General features: G+C 39.3%; 1 protein-coding gene, 1 long non-coding RNA gene and 3 other non-coding genes across 5 annotated transcripts in view; 4 read left to right on the forward strand and 1 right to left on the reverse strand.

Annotated features, from left to right (window-relative positions):
- The first annotated feature begins 492 nt into the window (after nucleotides 1–492).
- On the forward strand, nucleotides 493–613 carry TRNAL-CAA (transfer RNA leucine (anticodon CAA)). The gene is made up of 2 exons: nucleotides 493–530; nucleotides 569–613. It is a non-coding gene; the product is annotated as a tRNA-Leu (tRNA).
- A 247-nt stretch (nucleotides 614–860) lies between these two features.
- Nucleotides 861–987, forward strand: TRNAL-CAA (transfer RNA leucine (anticodon CAA)). Its single transcript has 2 exons — nucleotides 861–898; nucleotides 943–987. It is a non-coding gene; the product is annotated as a tRNA-Leu (tRNA).
- A 270-nt stretch (nucleotides 988–1,257) lies between these two features.
- Nucleotides 1,258–1,380, forward strand: TRNAL-CAA (transfer RNA leucine (anticodon CAA)). Its single transcript has 2 exons — nucleotides 1,258–1,295; nucleotides 1,336–1,380. It is a non-coding gene; the product is annotated as a tRNA-Leu (tRNA).
- Nucleotides 1,381–16,047: 14,667 nt separating this feature from the next.
- Nucleotides 16,048–19,229, forward strand: part of caps (capricious) — a 65,442-nt gene continuing 62,260 nt past the window's right edge. The window contains exon 1 of the mRNA XM_070208593.1: nucleotides 16,048–16,598. The gene's annotated coding sequence lies outside the window, so the exon portion shown is untranslated. The remainder of the gene's footprint in view (nucleotides 16,599–19,229) is intronic.
- LOC138911141 (uncharacterized) lies at nucleotides 16,079–17,512 on the reverse strand. Its single transcript, XR_011416509.1, has 2 exons — nucleotides 16,870–17,512; nucleotides 16,079–16,792 (listed from the first exon to the last, which is right to left on the reverse strand). It is a non-coding gene; the product is annotated as an uncharacterized lncRNA (long non-coding RNA).

Consider the following 19,229-nt stretch of genomic DNA (forward strand, 5'->3'; position numbering starts at 1 on the left):
GCAAATCTGAATGTACTCAACAAAAGTAGCCGTTAAGTGAAAATAATAAATTGAAATATATTTTTTTATAGTAACCTAACGTGTAAAACTTAATTATATATATATATATATATATATATACATATTGGCACATATAATATATGTAATATTATATTCTTATATATTGTGTACACACAATGTTTCTTTTATTAAATTTAGATCAATTCTATGCTTTTTCTTACGATATTTGCATACTTTTGTGTATGTTAACTTAACACATTATCTATTATTTAACATTATCTTTTCTGTTACTACGCTGCGAGCTTTTAACACGCCCACACAACTACACGTTACAACTCGTAATTGTTGATATATAAAACATTTCTGTGTTTGTTCATTTTCTTATCTTAACATTTTGGCGCCCGCGATTGTCGCTTTTTCTATAAATAGCTCGCACTTACAAATAAAACGAGGCAAGTAACAGCTCGCCAGTTGGCTCGTCGGTCGTCACATGTCAGGATGGCCGAGCGGTCTAAGGCGCCAGACTCAAGAGCTGTACTCTTGCCCTCATAGGAGGGTTGTGTGAGCGTTCTGGTCCTCTCTGAGGGCGTGGGTTCGAATCCCACTTCTGACAAATATTAATTTTTTAATGTTTGTTTTTTATTTTGTGCTTTTTATACCCTTGCAGAGGGTATTATTATTAAGTGCATTTACTTACAAGTTAAGTACCTTAATAAATTAATGAAAATTGTTGCTTGCTTGTGCTTTTATTAGCTTCGATTAAAACGATATATGCGTAACGATATTTTTTTATATTATTACTTAATGATCCTTAACACAAGAATGATATGATCTGAAATTCTGTCACTGTGGTTAATCATGTCAGGATGGCCGAGCGGTCTAAGGCGCCAGACTCAAGAGCATATAACTCTTGCCTTTCGTAGAAAGGTGTTTGAATGAGAATTCTGGTCCTCTCTGAGGGCGTGGGTTCGAATCCCACTTCTGACAAAATATTTTTGGTACTATTTGCAAAAATTAATTTATTTTATTTTTTTTTTCCTTTCAAATATGAATATCTCTGCAGTTTAAGATATATTCTGAGCTTATTATAAAAGCAAAAAAAGAAACAAAATTAAAATAATAAAATAAAATATTATATAAGAATATGAAAACCTTTAACAGCATTTTGGGATCTATTTAACTACATATTAATTAATATATGTGTACATTCAATGCTTTTCATCTTTAACAAGCATTTTTCGCTCAGGTTTGCCACGTGTCAGGATGGCCGAGCGGTCTAAGGCGCCAGACTCAAGAGCATTTAACTCTTGCCTTTCATAGAAAGGTGTGTGAGAATTCTGGTCCTCTCTGAGGGCGTGGGTTCGAATCCCACTTCTGACAAAATACTTTTTGCTTTTTATTATTTTTTAAAAAGTAGTTTTATATCCTTTACAATACAATTATATTGATGGGTATTAAACATTTATATTCAGTACTTTCTAGATTACTTTTTGTGGTTCTCAAATTTTAATGCTTCCGCAGCTGCTCTTGTTTTGAATTTCATAAACTACCCAGACTTAAAGCCTGCTTCGCATAAGCAAATTACCCGCTATGCCTTCTTGAAACTCAGCACGCCTGCAACTAATTAGTTTGGATTTTTTTTGTGTAGTTGTTTTTTTAAGACTACCCCAACACGTGTGTGCCTTCGTGTCTACCTTGTGGTATTGGGGAATTTTTCATTCTCTCGACTGCACTTGAATACACTTGTTAAAGTTCTGGGCTGCCACCTACGTTCGGTAAGCCACGACAACAGCAACAGGGGAAACTACAACAAAGGCCCAAGACACGCGTGGCGCAATGGGCACGCAATCACGCCCCTGCTCCTGTTGCTGCTGCTGCCCCTCCTCCACTTCAGAGTGCAGTGGGCAACTCGAAACTCAATTTAAATCCGGTGCATATGCAAAGTGTCACGTAATTTCAATTACACAGAATGGAAAACGCATAGAATAGACGCAGAGAAAACTGAAAACTGGAGAAAAAACTCTCGCTCAGTTTATAAACTAAGCCAAGTGCGACGACGATGTTGCGTTGCATGCCCCCAAAGTGGGCGCTCTCCAGCGCGTGTTGCATGTCAATCAAGAGTGCACTTGCTGCCCCCCTCCTTTAGACAGTAACTGGAGCAAGGCGGAGAAAAAATGTGAGAGTGAGTAGTCTATTGACTTTGGACAACAATGGAGACGCGGCTTAGTGACCCATAATGCGTTTGCCAACGGGTCGAATCTCACTTCCTCCCACACACACACTCTCCCTTTTTCTCTCTTTCTCTCTCTCTTTTCACTTGGCTTGTAATCCCGCGTCTCGCCCACGCATTGTCCGGACTTCAGCGCATTGTCAAAGTGCAATGTCGTATGCTGGTTTAATTTTTGTTGTTGCTCGTTCTGAACTAGGGCATGTTGGTGATCAAATCTTTGATATCCTTTTGCTTATACTTTTTATTGTTTGCACACATTTTTTATATTTTTAAATCTGTTTTTATTTTGTATATAACTTAAATCAACTAAGTAACTACCAAGTATGAAGAAAGGGTATCGACAGTCAAGCATTTCATCTGCTTTATTCCCTGTTCTTGCGTAAACAATTTCCGTTCTTTCATTGAGCAATCTGAAAGGTGACTGGAAATGCACTTGTCCGGTTCGTTGAAGTTTCCGAAATGGTGGTTGATATCGGCGGGTTTTGGCCAGCGGACGCGAGTCGTGCGTCTGCGCAGCTGCATTTTGGCGTAACTAATTTGTTGGCGTTACAAATCCGTTTTAAATGCTGCTTGTTGCTGTTTTTGTTGCTGCCGCTGAGCACTGAAATTGATTTTGGCTTGTTGCTGTTGTTGTTAACTCGCTTGACATATGGACTTTTTGGTGTCGGACAAAAACAACAGGTAGTCATGGCCATGGTGGCTAACCACAAGCCTTTTGTTCCGCACAAAATGTTTCACGGGCGGGCGTCAACGTTACAACGTGTGCCACATGCAACGTGCAACACACCGTTCCGACAGTCCACTACGGGAGCAGCACCTGCCCCATTTACCATCAACAGCTATATCATGTGCCCTGTTGCATTTCGGTGGTATTTAGCGGTTTTCGTTGCATCATTAATTTTGATGCGCTGCCCGACGTAAACCTGACTTGATGTTTTGTTGTCGCTTGCCTGGTTCCACTCTCAGCTGGACAGAGCGGGCAGTTGAGGTCGTCGAACTTGATAAGGGCGATTGCACAGTCTTTTGGTATTCAGTGTTGTAAAAGATGAAATGAGATTATTAAAAATATTAAATATTGTTAAGCTAAAAGAAATTACCTGGCGTTGTCCGGATAAATAAGAAACTTTATTTCAGTGTGGCTGCTAAATAGATTTAACAACAATTTCTTAGATATTTTTAATTATTTATTATTGCCTTTTTATCAAAATAGATTTTCTTAAGTTATGTTTCTTAATGATATTTCATAATTGTAGCGCTTCCCGCCTGGCTTGCTCTGACCTCTGTCGGTTGCTTTGTCTGCCAGTCGAAATTCGCAACACTTTTTCAATAGGTATAACCTACAAAAAAAAAAATTATAAATACATACAAATATTTCTCAACATTTTATGCCACTTTGTGTATGCCACAAATGCTCTCAAATAGACTGCGAAAAAAAAATGAAACAAAAAAATGGGAAAAAATCTTATGCTGACACTGACAAGTCGTGTGAAGCACACCTGCAAGAGTCAAGCGCAGACCGCAAACAGAAACCTAACTGGAACGGGGATTGGGGTCTGGGTGCTGGGTGCTGTGTACGGGGCGGTCTGCAATGCTAAAACATGTTGCAAAATGCAGTCGGGTGTCTGTCCGACTGTCAGCTGCGTCGACGTCGTCGACGTGGCCTTAAAATGAGTGCAACATTGGCTGTCTGACTGTGTGCCACAGGCTGGCGTTGCGCCAAACTAGCAAACTTGAAGTAGCGCAGGCCGTGCAACACAAAAAATAAAAAAAAAAAAACTAAGTAAAGAAAAGAAATAGAAAAACAAATGCCACGGCTTGTTGCAAGCTCCAAGCCTAAGGCCTTTCGCTACTTGAGCACACGCACACAAACGCTCGCACACACGCAGAAGCGGCCAGGTAGCAGACTTGGGTGGTGCTCAGAGCCCAGGCCAAGGCATTGTCCTTTTGGTACACCGCAGGCGCTGCGCGTGCACAACAACCACAAGCCGTGTGGCAACGTCGCGCGTCGGCTATCCGTAACAATGTTGCACACTCAAGACGCGCCCGGTATTCGGTATTCGGCTAAGGCGATAATGTGACAAGGATAACGAGCCAGCCAACCAGAAGGCTTGTTATCATGCCCAAGCTCCACTCTCGGGCTCCTCTTAGTCGCCGTCGATGTGCGTAATGCGCTCATTACGTGACGGCATCGCCAACTTGCAACTTGCAACTTGCAACCGGCAACCGGCAACTGGCAACTGCCGAGTGGCAAGTGGCAAGTAGCTTAGTGTCTGCAGCAATAGGTAGTTGCTGGACCCTGTCGCTATTTTTCACCAGTTTTCGGCATCGGTTTTTAAGGTCCAGCAACGAACACGACATTTTCATTCCAATTGCATGCCTTTCCTATTGGTTTCCCATCGCTTGCTGCTGCAGTTGTTGCTGCTGCTGCTGCTGCTGTTGCAGCAGCTAATTAGACAATTGCCAGTGGACGATAAGGCAAATGGATCTACGCATTGGATTTTTCGGGCTCAACTTCAACAGCTCTGTGTTGTAGCTGTGCTCTTTGGAATGCGAATTTATTGTAAATTGATGGAATTGTTTTGCATGCAGGCGATAGAGTTGACTACTAAAGCGATGCATAAGAGCTTGGGTATGCGAAAATAAATGTATGAGCTTAAGCGAGATTAAAGAAGAACAGCTGGAATTTATACCATTCAGCAATTAAAACTCAAGGAGGCTAAAAATATTTTATGGAAAATTATATACCTAAAAGTCTCAACAGAAAAACTGTAAATAAAGATAAAATAAATAAAGGAATAGAAAAAAATATGAGTGAACAAAATGCAGATAAAATAAACAAATCGCATATCTAAGGAAATTGAGAATTACAATTTGTGAAAATATATAAATGGAGAAAATGCAATAATGAAGGCAATTTTATAACTGGGCTAAAAGATAAAAAAAAATCCTATGCAGTATCACTAAACAAACAAAAAATACTTTTGTTTTGCGTCTGTTTTTGTGTACTTTTATGCTGTATTTTTAAATAACGCCTTACTATGCGATTCTCATATATATATTGACATTCTAATCAACTTTAGCCTTGCTTTATTACTAATCTGATCTCTTTTTTTCCAGGATTGTTAATAAAAGACTTCTCACTCGTACACATGCGACTTTTTAGGTATGTATTTATTTGTACATAAATAAACATATATGTTAATGCGCTTCACACCTGTACATGTGTTATCCCCAAGTAGTTTGTACGGTAAGCGATATGTTCTTTAAAGAAAATCTCCCTCTCTCTGCTTCAATTTAGTAGATCATGGTGCAAGTGCATTGACCGTCACTTTAACTGTCTTTTCACACATCACATGAGGTCTGTACCCCCGGGTTGGTTAAATTAGCATATGACTGAGCCAGAGAACAGCCAATTAACTAAACTGCGCCTAATTAAAACTTAATCGAGCTTGAAAGGCCTTAAAACTGCAGACTGAAGCAAGTCGAGGCAGCTGCACTAATTAGGCCGGCTCTCACCAACAGATTCGACTGTAGTCGTTGAAAGTTGCTGTCACATGCCATAAATTTTCATAATTTGACAAAAATTGCACATTATTTCTAATAGTCGGCTAGGCTAGGCTTATGGCGATAAAAATCGCCTCGTTGCACAATCCTCGAATCAAAGGAGCGCGCGCACTCTCTTCCTGGCTGGTTGGATGGATGGGACTGATTGTGAGAGTTGCGGTCTATTAATTTGAAATGTCTTGAGATAAATTACTAAATGACTACCGCTTACGTGTGATCCATCCATCAATGCCATCATTAAGCCAAACATTTGACAGAAAACGAAACGAAACGACGACGCAGACGATGATGGAGCTGAGAGAGGCGACGGGCTTGGGCTTCGGTTTGGGCTTCAGGATTGGTTACTGAACACTGGGTACGGGGTACTGGGTACTGAACGGTGGGAACAGCAACGGGAACCAAGCCCAGCCCAAGCAGTGCTGCTGTTCAGTTTAACAGCGGCAGCAACGGGGAGGACCCCACAGTGTGACTGTGTGACATGACGACGTCGTCAGCCACATCAACCACAACGTTTAGCTGCTCGTCGCTGCTCGCGGATTCCTAGCTAGATTCGTAGGGTGCTGTCGATGGGTATATAGCCCGGCCTAGGTCTATTCACAAAGGGAGCCGCCATCGCCAGCGGTCGTTGCAAAAATATTTGTGTGCTTGTCCCTGACGGCAGTTGCCGACTCCGCAGATTGCGCCGACTGCACTCAGGCGTGTCCAGGTATTTGTTGTTGATTATGTTGATAAGTGGCCGTCACATATTTCTCAATTGCACTTGTAATAATTTGTTTGCCACTCATGTTTGGTTGGTGTTTTTTTTTTTTTTCTCTTCGCTGCCGCCGCCGCCTGTAATCAATGCCAATGTGAAGTGAGGCAAATTCTTGTGCCAAGTAGCTCGAGTCACATTCCAAACTGGCTGCGGCTGTGGGAGCCACCAGCGAGCGAATCGTCACCCCGATTTCCAGGAAATCTCCGCCGCATCGTTCAACGCTGCCGATTGCGTGCGGTCTTATCTTTTTGATTTATATATATATATATAAATATATATATGTATATATTTTGATTTTAATGAGTTTGCGTTGAATTTTAGCTAAAAAAAAAGGTCTGTTCCTTTTTGTTTATCAATGGTCTTTGGTCGAAGTTTGGTTGTTATTAGCAGCTTTCTGGATGTATTCCAATCAAAGCTTTGATTTTCCCCAGAGATTTGTATTTTGCTAAATTAAAAAACCCTTCGAGAATACGAAAACGCAACTTTGATTACAAATGTGAAATATGCTAATGAAATCACAGATTGTTTCGTTAAAAATATTAATTTTTTGGAAAATACATACCAAACACACAAATAGTATCAATTCATTGCACGACTAAGCCCCTAACTAGAGATTTATAAATTCAGATTGAGAATCCTTTACATTTACAAAAGGATAACAACAAAAAATTGGCATTGATAGCAACAATTCAAAACAGAAAGAATAAGTAATTTAAACGAGATGAATTAATTATTAGAAGTACTCAAACGAAATGCTGCAGCTGGAAATCGTAAATTTGTGCTAATCCCATTTTGCCTGCAGTAATAAAGTAATAAAGCGTTACTCTTGCTGCATCTATCTGCAATATTTCACATATTCTCTGCATTTTTAAGCCAAGAATACACACAACTGAACTGCTTTGCTAAGCACACAAGCGGCCGCTTCACTTATCAGAAATTCCAACTTCTAACTCACCTGACCACATGCGAGAAAACCTTCCCTCTACTCCGCATCTGCCAAACAACCAAAAGTTTAGATTTTTTGCCCAAGTGCAACGTTGCCGGCAACATGAAGGCACCAAGCATCCTGTATGCAACCTGCTGCTAAGTAAATTTTATGTTTTATTATATTTGGGTCAAAGTTTTTAATAGTTTTGCATGCAGCTCAACTTTTTGCTGGCCCATAACAAAGTTGCTTTTATGGATCGCTCCTGGTCCGCTGGTGGGCAACAGAGCTTTTTGTGATGCAGAAGATTTCTTTTAAGAGCTTCAGCCCCGGCTGAGTGTTGGTCAATGCACGTAAGTTAATTAAATGCTGGGGCAAATTTTATTTATTCTATACTCTGTTGTGTGTTCGTTGTCGCATGCCTGGCAAATCAATTACAAAGCCTGAGCCTGCCCCACATTGGCTGCATTTAACCGCTTTTAATTGCAACAAGCGGCACGAAATGTCAACTGCAACGGCGACGCCGACGACGACGCCGACAGCAACGCCGACGGCAACGGCAACGGCAACGGCTGTGGCATATTTTTCGGCCTTCTGCCTGGGTCCGTTTGGCTGGCCTGCAGGTGCCGTTGGCTTCAGCAAAACTTTACTTTTTGCATTCAAACTTAGCTCTGTGGCTAACCTAAAAACAAACAAAAAAACGCCGTCTTTTTAGTTTTGGTTGTTCTTTTTTTTTTTCGTGTACTCGTTCAGGTCTCTTTTTTTCGGTGCCCGCATTTAGTGAAAGGCACAAAAAGCACGTTGACGTCGTTTCTATCGTCCGCGCTTTGAGATTAGTTACACTTGTGCTCCATTTAAATGGCCCGGCAACTAAATTATGCGAAATTCTCTGCATCTATACCCTGCATCTATAAAAGGCGTCAGACTGAGTAGAAAAAACTAAGTGCAAGCGCATGCCGTTGAGGGAAAGTGTTGTATGCCAATTCTGTTATTTTCTGACTACCATTCGGCCTTTTTACGCAGCTCTGTTTAATGTTAATTTGAGATCAAAAAGCTAATTCATTTAATTTTCGCACAGATTCATTTAAGTCAGCGACTTTTTTATAAAGTCGTTTGTCAACACTGCGAGACAAGAGTGTCTTAAACTATTGTTTTTATTTGAAAAATCATTATTGGACTTCAAGATAAAGTTCTGAGTAAGAACTTTTCATATTTTTAATTAGTTTCAGTATTTTATTAATATACAAAGAAAGATGAAATCACGTGGAGCATATCTTACCACAACTAGGGTATACGTTAGTCATGCACCATTTGCTAGAGCATTCTAAGTGTATTTTAATTTTTGATTTTTGTGGCAAGCTGCAGTTGCTGCAGTTAGCTGTAAAGTTTTTTGCAACGACTCAAAAGAAAAATAGAAAGTGAAAGACGTGGCCAAGCCAACAAAAAAAAAAATGCAATCAAAGTATTTTTGAAGTTAATGTCGATGCCGCCCTTTCCCTAGGTGAATGTCGCTCGATCTAGAAAAGAAACTTTCGCCAGGAATTCTGGGCGGGTCAATTGACTTGATATTTGAGAAGTTGCAGGTCTTAACTCTATAAACGTTTTATGTATTAAAGTTTGCCGCTTTGATCATTTGACTTTAAAATATCGATCACATTCTTATGAGGCAATAGAAAATCTATCAAAACAGCTATAGATTCTTGTTGTATGTTGAAAAGTAACTGGAATATCAAAACGTTGACATAAATATATCACATTCTTGTTCTTTTTCTGAAATTTAAATTTTATAAATGAAAATACCACACGACATTTGTTAATAACTCAACCGAACTATAAACATCTGGCCAATGTGTGCATTATAAATCTTTCTCTTTCTCTATCAGCCATTGTTCAACACTTACCGGTTCACAGTTGTGGCTTTCAGCTGGCTACCGACTGGCTGACAACTAACCACCCAGGGCAGGATGTCTGCAACTTTGCAAAAAAAACTGGAGCAAAAATAAAAGTTATGATTTAGAAATTAAAGTTTGGGTCGTAAACTTTACTGTGTGAGGATGCGGGTTTGCATATATGGAAAAGTGGTTGCTGTTGCTGAGTGCAGGAAAGAGTTTTCAGTTGAATACCATACAAAATGGCTAATGACAAAAGTATAAGAAGTCTGGCTGTTGTAACTGATCCATATGGAAAATATGGAAAGTTGAGAACATGTTTGAAACTTTTGCAGACGGCATTTGATGTTCCAGGAAGTACAACTATTTTTATTTTTCTTTTTTTTTTTATCCAAATTGGGTCAATTACAATGTTTGAAATGGGGCAAAAGTAAAGTTACACCTTAACTTTAAAAATGTGTTGTTAAATGTCACAAAATTCTGCAAAGTATGTTTTAGAACACGGTTTTAGATTATCATAAGAATTCGATGCGCATAAAAAACTGTAGCTGCATATTTACGTGTACAGGCACATCAGAGGCAAGTGTTAGGAAATGCCACAAAGCAGCCACATACTTGCATAAAACAATTGCACCTGCATTTAACTCCGTTTCAATGCCAAAATTAATATGCTCCCATAAACTAGCCTGAACGACCGACCAGTTCACAATATATATTTAGAGCATCCGCAATCTGCCCCGCCTCTGCGTCTGTCTTGTCTGGCCAAGTCCGAAACCATCCAGGAAGAACCCCAGCACGAGCAAGATGTAGAAGGAGAGGAACAAGAGCAACCACAACTATGCACATGGCCAGGAATATTCCCTAGGTGAAAGTATGTGAAAGCATGCCATAAATCGTTTGCCTGCTGCTTCAATGTTGTGGGTGGTTATACAAGAGAGATAAACCTCTCTCTATATATTCATGTGTGCATGTGTGTATGTGTGTGTGTGTGTGTGCGTGTGTGAGTTGGTGTTGGCTAAAGCTACAGGCGATTAGAATTGATGTGGGTTACTAAGCAAACATGAAAGGCTATTACGTTAAGCGTTACGTTATGTTACGTTCCGTTGCGGCATTTTACGAGCTGCCTGCAACTTTTATTGAAAGCGAAATAGTTTGGACTCTGGTATGTCAGTGAATTATATACCATATGTGAGAATCCACATCACGGACTTTTCGCGCTAAACCATAAATTTAACAGATTGAAATATTGACTTTCGCTCAGTTTTTCAATTATATCGTTGAGATTTACCAATTAGCCCACGAATTCTGTTGATTGTGTGAAGTGCGAAGTCGAACGTGAGCAAGCTTGGACTTACTTCTGATAAGTCATGGAGCCCGCATTAAGTGCTATGTGATTAATGTAGAACCAAATTATGAGCTTGAAATAAGGCAAAGAAAAATTAAAGTCCAAATTGTAATGATTTCTGCTTGCAAATAAACAGAACAGTGCAACGGGAATATTCCAAGCATAAAGTTCAAATTATCTATTCTTGTCTCTGCCGAGCTGGCTGTAATTAAAATATTTTACTTGCTGTAAGTCCTAAATTCCAAACGATCATAAATGTCATAGCCCATTAAAAAGGCCCGCATAATTTACCAGTGTTGTGTAATAATCAAAGCGCATTCGAACACCTGTTGGAATATGCATGCAGCACACTCCAACAAAATTCCACCCAAGAAGAAAAAGAGTAACACAAAAAAAAAATACACTTTATATGGGTGCAATGCCAATTTGTCGTACATGCCAGGCAACAAGAATTTGTTAAATGTCAAAGAGCATAAAAAATAAAGCTCAAACAAAATTCATATTTCTATGCACATGTAAAAAAAAAAAAAAAATAATATATAAAAAAATAACTGCCGCCAACAACAACTGAACTTACAAGTGTTATAGGTTTATGTCGTTGTTGTTGTTGTTGTTTTTCTTGTCCCCTCCGCCTATGACAGGTCTTTGACATCCAACTGTGATTTTTGGACAGCCCCAAAAGCTTTCCTTGTTGTTGTTGTCGTTGAAGTTGTTGCTGTGGCATATGTAAGTGTGTATGTTAATATGATTTTGGTGTCAAATGTTTTGTTGTTTCGTTTTTTCCCCCCCAATTTTTTTTATGGGCTGCACTTTGCCTGCGCTTTTATAGCGACCGCAGTTTGTACGTCAAGTGTTTGCCACGCTCTGTCTCTTTCTGTGCCCCACTCACTTCGCCTCGCTCGCTCTTCAGCCATGTCTTTGTCTGTGTCAATCGGCTTGATTTGCTTTTGATTGTGCGCACTTATGTCTTTATTGACAACGCCGTTTGGATATGTTAGATAAATAATTTATTTCATGCCAACATTGAGCAATTTGTAATTGAACAAACACACACACACACAAATATCCTATATACATATATATATATATATATATATATATGTATATTTATTCATAGTCGCGCATATGCATGAGAGTGCTTTTGAATATTTTCGATTTCCCATCAAGTGCAATTCAAGAGTCTTGTTAAACAAAAGCTAAGCGCAAACATGTTATCGATGGTCGCGCTGTCCGTAATTAATGCATCAATTTTTTAAATAGTTTTCGCAAATTAAACACCACATAACTCTAATTGCATTTTAATTAGATAAACAACACTGTAACCTATAAATAGAAATGGGGCCTTATCAATTAGTAACAGGAGATTGTTGTGTGCATTAAGCTCATGTTGATTTATGTAAATTTCTGTTGACTATTCATTAAAAAAAAAAAACATGAATTGTTGCATAAAACCTCTCAATAATAAAGTCTTTAATTTCATTAAAGTTCTTTCATTTTCGCAAGCACTTTCTGCGATTATTTCTGTATAAAAATAAATTCTTAATATTGAATTGAAGTTAATGAATATATTTTTACAAAATTAACAAATTAATTGTTTTTAAAAACCATCTTAATAGGTTCAGGACTTTTATGAAACACTTTCATTTCATTATAAAGAATCGTTTCAACATTTTAAATATTTTTCAGCAATTTCTTATAAAAATTCTTTACATTCTGTAAGCACTTTTCACTTTAACTCTTTTGAGTTCCTTTAAAATATTAATTTTTTAACTTAAATAGTTAATTATTAGAATTCCAAAAATGGTGCCTTAAGCTTGCATGTCCCTGACTTTTAAAGGATATTTCGCTGTTCACATTTTGTGTCAGATTTTCTCGTTTGTTCCTTTTTGCAAGCAGCATATAATAAATTATTTTCGGAAGAGCGAGCAAAACAATGTCATTTATTATGCTGCAAATTATTTGTCACTATTTTGTGCACTTGTTATTATATTTTCCGTTTTGTTTTTACTTTTTTTGGCCACATTTTTCTGTTTATCGGCCCGAAACGCGCGGCACACACATCTGAGATCTGGGCCCATAATTAATTTGGCCACAAAGACATTCACAGCCAACTACCGTGTGGCCTCCAAACAATGGCAAACAAATTGATTAATGACAGCGTATTAAACAATAATCGAGATAGGCCGCCGCCGTTTGGGCCCTTAACGGCTTGAAGCGGGGCGGGGTTACGTATGAAACAAAAAAATATGGTTCGCCCACGCGCAAATTTTTTTGCTTACCACACACAGAAAAGGTTTTATCAACGACCAAAAATTTGTTGTTATTGTTATTGTTATAGTTATTGTTGCTGTCCGCTCAAAACAATTCATTTAAATAATAGCCGGTCCACTTCCCAGGCCAAACTGGAGGAAGCACATCATTTTTCATATTCTTGTGCGACGGCGGCTCCAGCACGGAAATTAATAATGTGTAATTAATATTTGCTTAAACGGACTCGTAATACTATGTGCAGGCTTATAGAGGTATTTGTGCCACAGTGAAGCCTAGAAATGGCGACATAAGAAATCTAAAAATTCATTTGAAATCAGTTACTGTAAATATCAAAGAAATAAATTATGAAACTCTTTTGTAATTAAGAGCTAGAATCAACTATGCACAACTTCAAAGGGCGATAGAAAGTAAAATTCAATTGTAATTTTAAATTTAAATACATTTTTGAATTCTATATTCATCTGTAAATAAGATTAGGAATCAACTTTTTGCAACTTTTTTATGTGGCAAAATATGGAAAAATTAAAGTGTAATTAGGAATTTGAATGAAATGTATAAAATTTCAATAGTAAAGTCCAAGATCTCATATATACCCTTGAAGAGGATATTACGATTTTGTCAAGAATTGTGAAACGCATAGAAAGAGGAACAAACATTTTAAATTTTCTAATACTCTTTAAAACCTTTGCCACATTTTCCAATACGTACATTTGTTGTTATTAAAAAGGCATTCACTCATGCATACAAACGCACACTCCAACACATTCATACATTCCAGTCAGTGGCACTCGAACTGTAATTACAGCTACTTAGGTTTGGCAAGCACTTGAAAACTTCCCATTTGCAGCAAAGGATCTTTAATTTCTGCTTCAAAGCATATTCTAGGCAAAACTCTTGTTCCGCATGCATACGGATAATAAATATGTCGCAGACACTTGAGGCACATATAGTCCCCGGAGGCATACTTCATTTATGCAGGCGCACACACACACACACACACGCACACACTTGCACAACCCACCCAACGTGCAACCGAAAGCTACCCCCAAAGGCAAATTTTCAGCTCCCGTTGCCCATTCTCCATTCCCATTGTCGCTCCGAACATGCACTTCAACGTGCCACGGCTTGCACTCTCAATTATGACTTAATTCGTATCTAATGGATATTTTCTGTGAAAATTTCATGATTAATCGCTGCCTTGAGGGCTGCCCGCCAAAAGGATGTCATCGGGGGTTGCTAGCCTGCGAATGCGGCTGAAGCCAAAAGATTGTGACTCTGACTGCGACTGCGACTGCAGTTGTTCACACATGTTCACAAAGAGCAAAAAAAAAGTGTTGCCAACTGTGGTTTGGGGCAACACTCGAACAATGCCCAAAACGCCTGAACCGTCCGAACCACCCGCCCGTGCAATAACTCAGCTCCCAATTTTCAAGTTCTTTTTTCATTTTGAAAATTTGCGATTAATACTCCCCCGCACATGTTTTTCGGGCGGTTGGGGGTGGCAATTGTTGGGGTGTGTCGGCCCGACAACGACAACGACATCGACATCGTTATGCTTTAGGCAGCATATGCGTTAGTCTACGGCGACGTGTTGCAACTTCCGGCAGCCGTAGCGCAAAAAAAAAAACAAAAGAGAACACTTTTTGCCATGCACTTTCCAAGAATGTGACTTTGAGTCCCATTTCCCCTGGATTTTTCACACTTTTCAGTTCGGTTTGCCGGCTTTTTTTTGTAAACAGAAAAAATGTAGAAGAAGAAACAAGCGGCAGCCAAATTCAAAAGCAAACACAATAAAACCAACAACAACAACGACAAACTGCAATCGAAGGCGGCTTTTCTTATCTCTGGCACATCAGCGCCATCTATGTGCGTTTAGCTGAACTAGCACATGCGAGAGGCTTGGGAAAACTTGATGCGATTGCATTTTTATCTAACCGAGCGAGAGAGAGAATTTAAGCTAACTGAGGAGTCCGATTGAGTTGAATGCCGGCAAAACAGAGCAAACTCTCGCACTTTTTACTCTCTCTCCCGCTCTCTATCTCTCACTCTCCGTTTGCCGTGCTTGGGCTCTCTGTTTATCTTTGGCAATGCATTCCTCTTCTTTATAGTTTTGCCGCTGTTGTTGTTGTTGTTGTTGTTCCCATGACCGCTCCCAAAAAATCTGATTTGCATATTGTGTGCACTTCAAGCCGCACTGAATATCTATTGATATTTGCTGATAGAGCGATAAGAATTTATGTTCTATTAACTTATTAGACAACATAACGAGACTCTGTGCAGAAAGTGGCTCCAATTGGTAGATCTTATAAGAGAGTAGAATAGACTTTTGGCACTTAAAAATGAAATGAAAGTAATGTTTACTTATTTCTAGGGAAAACAATCACTAAAAAAGTATATTATTGGCCATAATGGTAATACTTATATAACCAGAAGTTTATTTATTTATGTAATTGTATTAATTTTTTGCAAAACCCAAGTGATCTTTCCACTATTAAAGCCTTCAAGAATGTGTTTAACTATGCCTTTATTTGTCTAGGCTATTCTGCAACTGCTTCCGAATGCTGTAGACTAATTTGTTTGCTTGACAGCTTCATGGAATCAGCGGGCACTTTGTCGCATACGTCGCTTTTGCACACCTGTGCCCACTACACCCATAGCGGGCCAATTGAGCACACACACACACACACACACACACTCCATTGACACCCACGAGTGTCGTAAAAATCAACAATAGAGCACAAAAAAAAAATCAAGCGAAAACAAATGTTCAATGCGAGTTTTTCAACGTTTAGCCAAGTTGCGAACCACATGTTTATCTGACTCAATGAGAGTCCAATTTGAATCCAATTTGAGTACGACACACGCTCTCTCTCACTCATTGCTTATCAGTGGCTCTCAGATACTTTTTGGCCTACCCAATTCGTTGGGTTAGTTTCGTGCGCGTCGGCTTTCGTGCGTTCGTGTTGCCGCACGACGCGAGAGAGCGAGAGAGAGAGAGAGGGAGGGTGAGCGTACGAGCGACCGAGATACTTTAGTTCATAAACAAGTTTCGTCGCGTGCGGTGCCCGCCTCGCTCTCAGATACTTTTTGCCAGTTGAGCCGAGTACGTGAACGTGTCCGGACGTTTTTATGGACAAGCGAATTGAGTACCCCCCAAAAACAGCAACCGAAACAGAAACCGAAACCGATACCGATACCGAAACCGAAACCTAATCCAAAACTCAAACTGAACCGTTAGCCAAAACTAATACAGCTGCCGATTTAGTTCGAGTGCCGCAGTCCAAGTGCTACGCAGTTTTTCGCGCGTGTCCAAATTTTCCGCACCACCCTCTGCCCAATGCACGGGCGGCCTGTTGTATCTGAGCGGTAACTCGTTTTCGGTTCGGCCTGTGTGCGAAAATTAATGAAATGTTTGCGTCGCGTTTATGAATGTAATTTTTTTGCCAATTGCCAATTGTCAAACGCGTATCTCACAGATACATTTGCCATCAATAGAAAACAACAAATCGAGCAAATTTTGCCTGTTTCTTTTGTTTGCCGAAATTCGCTTTTGTTTTGATTTTTGTGTGTCGCGCAACAATAAATTCACGCCAAGTGCTTTCCACGCACAATTTTCCAGCGTAAGTTTTAATTAAGTTCACTTTAAGCCTTATTAATGTCCAACATCTAAAGTTCTAGCTTGGCTTTTGTTTTGTTTTCATTTGTTTTTTCTTGCTGTCAGTGCACAGCTTGTGTGTAATTTATATCTTTAGCTAAAAGCTTGCAGCTCAGGAAATTGACTCAATGAAGTACTGACAGTTCTTGTTGTTGTTAGCTAGCGAGCAGGGCGATCGATAAGGTTTTATGAGTTTTTCGGTTTGTGAAAATTTGTAATCATTAATTATGTCGTACCCAAATTTTTAGATGGTGGAAAACAGGTTTTGCCTTTCGTTAGAAGATCTTAAAGCTTGTGCAATTCCGGGAACTTGTTAGGTGCTGTTGTCGTCCTCCTTGTGGCCGGTCGTGTTTGTTCTCGCACATAGATGTGAATCTCTCTTTTTCAATCTTCATGAATGAAGCTCGATCTGAGAGGTTCAGCTTCGGCTGGAGCTCTGACTGGGCGGCTGGGCGTCGACACAGAAATGTTTGTGTTTTAGGTCTTTATGTGGAAGTGCTTGACACTTCTGCGGAACAGTTACCATTCCCGGTTTGTTCTTGACTGATGGAAGCTGCTGATGTTTGCTGGGCGTGTTCACTGTACGTATGTGTGTGTGCGTGTGTGTCTTTGACTTAGAACAGTTGCTTAATGGCCTAAACGTGAGCTGACATAACGTTGGGTTTGGCTTGTGTTAGCTGAATGTTGTATAACATTTGAAGAACTCAATTACTATGCGTTAGCTGAGGTCTGGGAAATTCGCGTGAATTCTTTATAAGAATAAGAACAGCTTCAGAGATGAAAACCCAAGCAGAAAAGCTTTGATTACATGAACCAGTAAAACAAATGTAATTGTATCTAAAATTTAGGCTAAGCTCTAACTTTTATTAAATGCTGACAGTTAGTTATTGTATTTTGTTTGACATTTTGCCCCAAATTCCATTTAAAGCTCTTCCACTACAAAAGAGCTGCCACCAATTACATCATTTAACATTACACAACACTTGCAAAACTTCTAATGACAGCTTTTAACACTATATAACCCCCACAAACACACGCACACGCACTTTTGTAATCGCATTAACAAATTTGCGCACAGCAAGCAAAACATTCGCAGTTTTCTAATCATTCGGTTGCAACATATGAAAAATGTATGGAAAATTGAAAATTTATGTTTACTATAAACACACACAGAAAGGCACAAGAGATAAACAAACGCAGCTAATTACGTTCCTGTTGAATGGGCACATCATCAATATGATCAAAGAACATATCCAGATGATATTTATACACACATATATACATGTATATATATATATATATATATTTGGGCTTTACATTCTTTCCGCTTGCCACTTGAAAATGTTGCATAAGCAACAGTCAGCGGCAGCCACAAATTTTCCGGCATGTGCCACATGCTTTTTAACCTTGATTAAGTTGACGCTCTAATGATGCTGCTAATGCTGCTGCTTGACGATAATGATGCTAATGATGATGACGATGATGACGATGATGATGGGGGCACCCATAACATCATTAGCAGCTTCTCTCACAGTTCTTAGCAAGACTTTAACACCGGGACGTGAGTCTCGGGTATTTTTAATTGCCGCCTGGCACTTAGCTAATGTAATTTATATTACTCCTTATGCTCTAAAAGCTTTAAGTAGCCAAAAAGAAAACAACAACAAGAACGTCAGAAAACCAGCAGCAAAGTGCTGCAGCAGCAGCCAAGTTCTAAAAGATACCCGAAAATGTTGGGGAAAAAAAAAACTTTTGTTTATATTTACCTAACATTGTACTTGAAAGATATTTTCGTTACTTTTTGTGGCACTTCTCCCACTCCCCCAACTAACCGGCTCCACTCCACTCGGCTCTTCACAGCCTGTTTACGGCTCTTCGTGTTTGTTTATCTAATGGCTAAAAAATATTTAAGCTGTAAAATTGTAGCCGTGAGTTGGCTAAAAAAAAAAGTTGACTTGTGTTGAATTTTGTTTCTGGTATTTACACAAGTCATAAATACATTTTGAGAGCCAAGTAAAAAATTGAAAAGGTTTAGGACAGCCGGGAGCTCAAACTTGGACTTGCATCTGAGCTCGGCTTCTCGTCTCAGCTCGTCTCATCTTGTCTCGTCGTGGCGATAAAGTCGCACATAAAACGTAAATAATACACAATATTCCTCTTGCTATATTTGAAATTTATGTAAATTTTCTTGCTGCCGTCCGACGCTGTCGCCGCTCCAGCCTCCGCCCCACCCCCAGCTGGCAGCCTGTCTCCACAGACTTTCGGTTATCTTGAATGTTTTTCCTGTTGGTAATTAAAAAGTTTTTCCTTCTCTCATTTGCGTCTTGTCTGCTTAGATTAGCTAATGCAGGTTGAAATGTAAAAATTTGTAAATGTATGTGTCTGTGCGTGTAAAATGGCCTTGAAATTGGGCCATAAATCTTGTTAGTTTTGGGCGCACTGATAACATGGAGAACTCCAAATCTTGAGCAGAGCAGGGCTTTAAGTAGCGGCACCTTTGCGTGGCAGTAAGTGGCATTTTAATTTGGAAAGTTAGCTAGAGGCTTTAGCAGGTGCTGCGTGGGAAATTCCATTAATACAGTATAATATTATTTTT

Source organism: Drosophila virilis, chromosome 3 (assembly GCF_030788295.1).
Source record: "Drosophila virilis strain 15010-1051.87 chromosome 3, Dvir_AGI_RSII-ME, whole genome shotgun sequence".
Taxonomy (NCBI): Eukaryota; Metazoa; Arthropoda; class Insecta; order Diptera; family Drosophilidae; genus Drosophila; species Drosophila virilis.